Source organism: Chiloscyllium punctatum, chromosome 47, assembly GCF_047496795.1.
Source record: "Chiloscyllium punctatum isolate Juve2018m chromosome 47, sChiPun1.3, whole genome shotgun sequence".
Lineage (NCBI taxonomy): Eukaryota > Metazoa > Chordata > Chondrichthyes > Orectolobiformes > Hemiscylliidae > Chiloscyllium > Chiloscyllium punctatum.
This window is the reverse complement of record NC_092785.1, coordinates 58397935-58406873: the sequence shown is the minus strand read 5'-3', so window position 1 is coordinate 58406873 and position 8939 is coordinate 58397935. Positions and strand designations below refer to the sequence as shown.

Sequence of the window (8939 nt, the reverse complement as noted above, 5' to 3'; positions counted from 1 at the left end):
TTCCATCCCCACTAAACGCCGTCAGCATCGTCTCCAATGTCTGAGCAGCCCAGTAAACGCTGGCAGTGTCCTCTCTGAAAGAATCACATATTCCCTACAAGGCAGGAAGTACAGTTCAGACAATCAAGTCTGTAGGGAGACTCTGAACAGCATCTCAACCAGACATAGCTCCCATCTCAATCCCTCCAGGCCTCTGGCTTGTGATTACAAATAAACCTGCTGGAATAAAACCTGGCATCGTGTGACTGTTGACCTTATCACTGCGTTACCCATGGCTAATTCACTTAACTGACTGAATTCACTCCCTGGACACATCAGCGCAATTTAACATGGCCAATCCAACTAACCTACAGACTTAAGAGCAGTGAGAACCACTGAGCAAATGTACCATCACATTGAACACTATTTGAATCATGTGTAATGGCTTTACACACTGGTAACTCCACCTAGTGAAAGCAAGCCGCGCCCACCAACTCGAATTCAATGCATCCAAACGCGGTTCTATGCTGGACAACCTCATTGTACACAAAGATGCTGGAAATGTTTCTGCACTCAGATCTGAATGGGTTTACTTTGTTTTCTTCCTCAGATTCCCGATTTAAATAAACATATCAGTCAGGAACAACTCTATATAATGGTTTTCATTACAACACAAACACAATGTGCAGTTTGCAGAAGTTACGTGTTTGCACTTTCATGACACTCTGTCTCTCCAGGAGCTGCAGTCCTTCCCCAGCTGATTCAGACAGCACTGTCCTTCCTGTGACATGTCCCATCGAGAATGGAAGGCCAGGCATTAATAACCTTCACTGGGGAACAGAGCGACAGGTTTAAAACCTTTACGATGCCCCCAGCGGAGTATTGAGCCCTGTGACAGGCGGGGACACTAACCACGATACTGTGGAGGATGACAACATCGAAGGAGGCCCTTCAGCCTGTTGTGGCAGCACTTGTCAAACACAACTGCTTAACGACCTGAATCAAGTTTTCCATCGTTTCGCCCATAATTTTTCATGTTTTGGCGTCACAATTTAACATCTCGATTTTCTTTCAGGTTAGAATGATTTCTGCCTCTCTGACCCTTTCCGCAAATCTACTCAAACCTTTCTGCCTTTTCCCGAAATCTTTTGGTCCCAGTGTTCGATCCCTCCATCAAGAACAAAAGCTTCTTTCAGTCTATCCTATCCATATCCCTCATTATTTAGTACATCTCAGTCATGTCTTCTCCAATCTCCTCTGCTCAGCGACAAACAACCCCAGTCTGTCCAATCTCTCCTCACAACTGAAACTCTTCAGCCCAGACAATATCCCAGTGAATCTCTCCTGCAACGTTCCCAGTGCGATCACATCCATGCAGTAGTCTGAATTGCAGAACTGCACACAGTAATCTAGCTAGGGCCAAATGAACTTTTTTTTCTATTCTGTTACAGTATGAGGGCGTCGCTGGCTCGGCAGTATTGATTGGTATCCCTAATTGCACAGTGGATAGTTGAAACTCAACCATATTGTAGTGAGTCTGGAGTCACATGGAGGCCCGAGCAGGTAAGAATGGCTGTTACATTCCTTAAATGACGTCAGATGTTTTTTTTTCAACAATTGAACATGGATATGTAGGAGTTGTTAGATCGTAATTCCAGATATTTATTGAATCCCAATTCTACCACCGAGCATGGTCAGAGTCAAACCCAGGTGCCTGGTGTCTGAATTAACAGTTCAGTGTTCAGTGGTAATAGCGCTTGGCCATTGCAGAAAAGCAGTGAAACTGATCTTATCCAATAAAGTCGCTTTTCCCCGATACTGTCCCGTGCCATTTTCCTGAGCTTGACCACCCCCCCCCCCCCGAATTATCTCGGGTCCATATCAGTAAAAGCTGCTCCATGAGTATTGATCTCACAACAGTGGTAACCAAATGGATCAAATGGTCTGCAGGTCCCGATGGTGGGGTGGGGGCACGTTCACCCAGCAACAGTGACCCCAGCCACACAGACTGATCGGTATCAATGGGAGAGTCTGTATTAGACTCTACAATGCCTTAGTGAAATAGGAAATGACTCGGCAAACACATGATGAAAGAGCGGCTCTCTGAAAGCTAGTGCTTCAATTAAATCTGTAAGACCATAACCTGGTGTTGGGTCATTTATATCTTTGTACTCCATAGTCCAACAACGCCATCTCCAAATTAATGAAATGGGGGTTATGGGATTGAAAGTTCGGTTAGTGATCGTAGGAGAGAAGAAATCTCTGAGAACGGGTGGATTTGAATTCTGACATATGAAACACAGAGATGTGAGCGAGCAGAGCTTGAAGGGAAAAAAAATCACCTTGGAGAAAATCAAAACTTTAAAACAATTTGCTTCCTTTGTGTTTTACAAAAGACTGGGTCACATAGAGCAATTACTGCCGTGACTCGGATTCGAACCGAGGTTGCTGCGGCCACAACGCAGAGTACTAACCACTATACGATCACGGCAGCCCACTAACACGCGCTAAGCGCTCGCAATAAGTACAGTATCATAAGGAATGTTAGGCAGAGCAGCAAATGCACAATATCAGTGCTTAGCAAACAGTAGCTGATATGTGGGAACTAAGAATGGTCTGACCATTTAACATCGGTTCCCCCAGTGGCTGTGTTGATTCCATCATTGATGTGTTGAGGGCTGAGATAAATACATTTCTCCAAAACATCAAAGACTCCGCGGACAGTGCAGCTTTTATAACCTGCACAGCCACCAATATCATTTATTATATCCGTTGCTCCCGGTGCTGTCTCCTGTACATTGGGGAGACTGGGCGCCTCCAAGCAGAGCGCTTTAGGGAACATCTCCGGAAAACCCGCACCAATCAACCACACAGCCCTGTGGCCCAACATTTCAACTCTCCCTCCCACTCTGCCGAGGACATGGAGGTCCTGGGCCTCCTTCACTGCAGCTCCCTCACCACCAGACACCTGGAGGAAGAACGCCTCATCTTCCACCACGGAACACTTCAACACCAGGGCATCAATCTGGACTTCAACAGTTTCCTCATTTCCCCTTCCCCCACCTCACCCCATTTCTAAACTTCCAGCTCAGCACTGTCCCCATGACTTGTCCTGACTTGTCCTACCTGCCTATCTTCTATTCCACCTATCCATTCCACCCTCCCCACCCCGACCAATCACCTTCATCCCCTCCCCCATTTTACTATTGTACGCTATGCTACTTTCTCCCCACCCCCACCCTCCTCTCACTTATCTCTCCACCCTTCAGACTCTCTGCCTGTATTCTTGACGAAGAGCTTTTGCCCGAAACGTCGATTTTACTGCTCCTCGGATACTGCCTGAACTGCTGTGCTCTCCCAGCACCACTAATCCAGAATCTGGTTTCCAGCATCTGCAGTCATTGTTTTTACCAAGCTTTTGTTGAAATATATACTTCAATAGCAATGCAGTTTAACATCGGTTACTTCTCGAGTTTCCCCACACAAGGCAGTAACCACTGCTGCCACATGGTCCCTGTTCCTCGCCCCAGAATCAGAGGGACTGAGTGGTGCAGTCGCGAATAACCAACTTGAAATCAAGATGGGAATGAAGTTGCAGAGAGACTCGATGGCTCAAGTGACTCAACCGGAGAATGCAAGGTGTTTCTATGATGGTTTAGAGTCGCAAGCAATTCCGAGGTTGGGAGTGCTTCTGGTCAAAGGAGGGGCAGAAGGGAATATGTGTTCCCATTTATAATAACAGCAATCTACGGTGCATCTTGCTGAGACAGCTGAGTGCCACAACTGGAGCGTGGGCAGCTGGTTTGAAGTTTAATTTTGCTTCACTATCACCCAGTTCCCTGGAATGAATTGCTTTCACCATTTTTATTTCCAATTGTTTAATATCTCGCTGTAATCTGCGGCTTTCTTCCTCATGGTTAATTGCATGACGAACTGTTGTGTGATCTGCACACTGCTAAATCACGGCAACTACAAGTAAATATAAATCATTGATCTATATGAGAAAACAGTGGAACTCACTGCAGGCATGCTGCTTAGGTTTGCAGGCGATACCAGTATTGTAGACAGTGAGGAAGATTATCAAAGTTTCGAAAGGATCTTAATCCAATGAGTCGTTGTACTGAAAAATGCAACATGGAGTTCAATCTGGATAAATGAAAGGTATTACATTTTGGTACAACAATAAGTGTGGCTTTGCGTATGTTGGAGAACAGGGAAGCTCGGTGTGCAGGTACATAATTCCTTGTAATTTGCATTACCAACAGACAAGATGATTCAAAGGCATTTCACATACTTCCCTTCATTGCTCATTCCTTTGTGTATAGTAGTTGGGACGTTATGTTGAAGTTTTGCAGGACATTGATGAGGCCTCCTCTCGAATATTATGTCCAGTTCTGGTCGCCCAGTTGTGGGAATGATATTATTCAGCTGGAATAGGTTCACAAAAGGTATACACGTTTGTTGCCTGTGGAAGGTTTGAGTTATAATGAAAGGCTGGATAGGCTGAGACTATTTTCAGATTCGAGATTGGGGTCCTGGATATTGGGGTACTTGAGGAGCAGGAGAATCGACGTTTCGGGGAAAAGCCTGATGAATGACACTTGCGTGAAAAAAAACGTTGATTCTCCTGCTCCCCGGATGCTGCCTTACCTGATGTGCTTTCCCAGCACAACACTCTCGACTCTGATCTCTCATCTGCAGTTCTCACTTTCTCCTAGTTGAGACTGTTTTCACTCGTGGTTAGGGGTTTGTACGGTGACCTGACAGAAGTTTATGAATTATTGAGAGGCAAGTTAGAGTTAACGATAGCGGCCTTTTCCCATGAGGGGGATTTCAAGACGAGAGGGCATATGTTTAAGATGAAAAGAGAGAGTTTTTTTAAAAAAGACATGTTTAGATACCGTATTTTACGTGTGTATTTAACTTGCTGAGGAAGTGATGGATGAGGGTATGTTTGCAACATTTAATGGACAATTGATTCCAAACATGAATGGGAAAGTGGGATTTTTAAAATAAATTTATTCATGCCTAGTACATCAGTTATTTCCCAGAGGGCATTTAAGAGTCAACCACGGTATTATCCATCTGGAGTCTCCTGTGGGACAGAGCAGATGAATAGGGCAGTTTGCTTCCCGAACTGGCATGAGTGAAACAGATGGGATTTTCCACACAACTGATTCAGGTCATCAAGAGACTCTTCAATTCCAGGTGCTTATTGAATTCAAACTCCACCATCTGTTATGCCAGGACCTGAACTCTTTGTCCCCAAAATATTACCTGGGTTTTGGATTAACAACACATTAATAAAACAACAAGGGCATTATCACCACTCAGCGGGTACAGGAGGAGGCAGACGGGAATGGGTGAGTTTGGCAGTATGTTCAGCATGGATCGGTTGGACTGACAGTCCTGTTTTCATGTTGTCTGACTCTGACTAAAGCTATGGAGCAGGAAGCTGGTTGGGATTAAAGGCGCATTGACAACATAATCGATCTCCTGATGGGATATGTAATCCTGCTGGAGTCTCCGGAGGTTATTTTGCTCAGTGATCCCTTCCCACACACGGGACTGGTGAACGGTCTCGCTCCAGTGTTACTGATTAAATGAGATTCCATCTCTGTGGTTAATTGAATCTCTTCCAGAAGTTCCTATATTGCCCTACTTTCTCTGTGGTATCTGTGTCCTTTTTTCTACACAGGGTGAACGATCCTTTCAAATTGTGTCCACACAGATACAAATCCTGTTTTCCATGTTGAGAATTTGTTTTCATTCTTCCTCATTCACCCACGGGGTGTGAGTATGACTGGTCAGGACAACATTTATTCTTCGCCCCTTGTTCGTTTCTGTCTGGCTACACCACAAACCCGGGTGTGATCCCAGCCTCGGGTGTCTGTCTGTGGGCAGTCCACACATTCTCTGTGTGTATGCGTTTTTAAGGGCTCAACACGCTCCACTTGTGCCACTCAGTTGTTTTAGAAAGATGCACCGGAAATCGCTATGATAGTATAAACGGGGACAACCATTCCCTTGAGCAGGAGCACACTCAACCGAGGAATTTCTTGCACCTCTATACCATCGCAGAAGGACGCACGCTCACCAATTGCATCACTGGAGACAGAGAGTAACTCCACGCACTCATTCTCATCCCCATTTCCGGTTGGATCTGGGCGGCTGTGCCGATGTTATGTTAAACTCCTATTGAAGCATACATTTCAACAATATCCTGTACTGTCCCCCAAGTCTTTGATGCTTGTCGAAATCTATTAATCTCAGTTTTCAACATTCTCTTACAAGGGATCTCCACAGCCTCTGAGGAAACCGAACTGAAAGATTCAGCTCATTCACAGTTCCCACATGTCTATCACTGTTCACTGGTTACTGATATTGTACACTTGCTGTTCTTCCAAACATTTCCTCAGCTAGTATACTTATTGCTGCTTGCAAGCATCCTGTTCTGTGGTTACTGTGATCGTTGTTGTCGGTATTTTGCATTGTGACCACAGCAACCTCGATTTGAAACCAAATCACGGCACTTAGTATTCTCTCCGTTGTCCTTTTTGTGACACATGCTCAGAAATTAATTGTTTTACCTTCAAATTCCGCTCTCTCACATCTCTGCGTTTCATATATCAGGATTCAAACACACCCGTTGTCAGAGATTCCGGTCCTTCCCACGATTATTAAACCTCCTTTCCGTCCCTCCTCCCTTTTCTCTGAGGCAATGCCCAACCTATCACTCTCTTTCACATTCATACTGTTCTGTCTGTGCTGCTGCTGCGGTCACTGTTGTTGGGTGAACGTGCCCCAATCCCACCATCGGGACCTTCAAACAAATTGATCCATTTGGATACCGCGGTTGTGAAATCAATCCCCATGTAGCAGCTTTTACTGACATAGGCCAGAGACAATTGCAGCGTCAGGCTCATGGAAAATACCCAGGGCAGTTTTGGTGAAAAGACATTTTGTTGGAAAAGATCAGCTTTTATGGCTTTCCGCGTTGGTCTTGTGATAATTTCATAGGACCGATAATCCAGAGACCGAGGTAATTGTCTGGGTACCGGGGCTTGTATCCCACGATGCCATGATCATCAAATTTGGATTCAAAACATATCTGCAAGGAAGAAGCTAATGACCACTATAGATCCATTGACAATTATTGAAAAAAAATCTATTTCACTGATGTCATTTCGGGATGGAATTTGCTATCCTTACTTGGTCTGGGCTGCATGTGACTTCAGACTCACAGCAATATGGTTGAGTATCAACTGCCCTCTGGGCAATGTGGAATGTGTAATAAAAACTGCTCAGCCAGAATCGCCCTCATACTAATCCAGAAATTTTAAAACAAATGCTCATTAGGATCAAGCAAGAGCGTTGTGTGCAGCTTTGCAAGTCACATTATATTCGGGATGTGATCACACTGAGAAAATTGCAGGAGTTATTTACCGGGATATTGTTTGGGCTGAAGAGTTTCAGTTGTGAAGAAAGACAGGACAGAGTGGAGTGTTTGTCGCAGTGCAAAGGAGATGTGGACAAGACATGACTGAGTTAGGGTATGGACAGGGTTGACTGAACGAGTTTCCCGTTGATGGAGGGATCGATCAGCAGGGGCCAGAGACTTAAGGAGAAAGGCAGAATGGTTTGAGAAGATCTGCAAAAAACCTTTATCAGCCAGTGGGGGGTTGGAATTTTGAATACACTGTCTGCGTTTTTTAGAGCGGCAGAACCCCTTATAACCTGAATAAATATTCAGATGTGAGCTTGTGATGCCAAGACATATAAGGCTGTGGGGTAAGCATTCTGAAATGGGATTCAGTTCATTAGGCAGTTGTTTTTGACAAGTGTGGCCACATTGGGTTGAAGGGCCTCCTTTGACATTCTTGTTCTCTGTAGTATAATGGTTTGTGTCCCCGTCTGTCACAGGGCTCAATTTTCCGCTGGGGACAGTATAAGCGTTTTAAAACTGTCACTCCATTCCCAAGTGCGAGTATTGATACCTGTCCTTCCATTCTCGATGGGGCATATCACACGAAGGACAGTGCTGCCTGAATCAGTGTGGGAAAGGGCTGCAGCTCTCAGGGAGGCAGAGTATCAGTGAACGGCCAAACACGTGACTTCTGCAAACTTCACCTTGTGACTGTGTTGGAATGAATAGCATTTGACAGACTTGTTCTGGATTGAAGGATTTACTAGAAACAGGAAGCTGAGGAAGAAACAACATAAACGCATTCAAGTATGAGTGCAGAAACATTTCCCACAGCACGAATAAAATTGTAAAAGACAGAGTAGCGTTTCGATACATTGAATTTGGGTTCATTTGCTTTGATCAGTTTTACCAGGGTATAAAACCATGAAAAAATGATACAACACTTGCTCAGTATGATGGAACATTGTTTCAGTAATTCGTACTGCTGTTCAGAGGGAGGGTTAGGTTGATTTGCAAAGTTAAATTTCCCTTTCGTGTCCAGGGAGTGAATTTAGTAAGTTAGGTGAATTAGCCATGGGTAACGCGGGGATAAGGTCAGAAGTCACAGGACGTTAGGTTATACTCCAACAGGTTTATTTGAAATCAAAAGGGGGAGGGATTCCCCTTCTTCAGGTGAAGTATAAGGAAATGGGAAGGGGAACTAGATCTGAGTGAGATGCTCTTCAGAGAGTCAACACCGGCTCGATTGACTGAAATGCTCTTTCTGCACTGTAGGATTCTGTGATTCTATGAATTGATAATGACGGTGTTTACTGGGGTGGAAAGCCATTAGAGAAGATGCTGATGGAGGTGTACTGAGGATGAGATTTTATTCACTTGTCTTCTTGGAAAATTGAGAACAGTTATCCCTGAACCAAGGAACACTTAATGGGGTTTTTTCAGGTTATGAAATGTTTGGACAGAGTAAATAGGAGGAAAGTTCTCACTTTTAAGTAAGTAAACATCTAGATGTCAGGCATTCAATACCTTTGAT

General features: G+C 44.5%; 1 non-coding gene across 1 annotated transcript; it reads right to left on the bottom strand.

Annotated features, from left to right (window-relative positions):
• Window positions 1–2398: 2398 nt before the first annotated feature.
• On the bottom strand, window positions 2399–2470 carry trnah-gug (transfer RNA histidin (anticodon GUG)). Its single transcript has one exon. It is a non-coding gene; the product is annotated as a tRNA-His (tRNA).
• Window positions 2471–8939: the final 6469 nt, after the last annotated feature.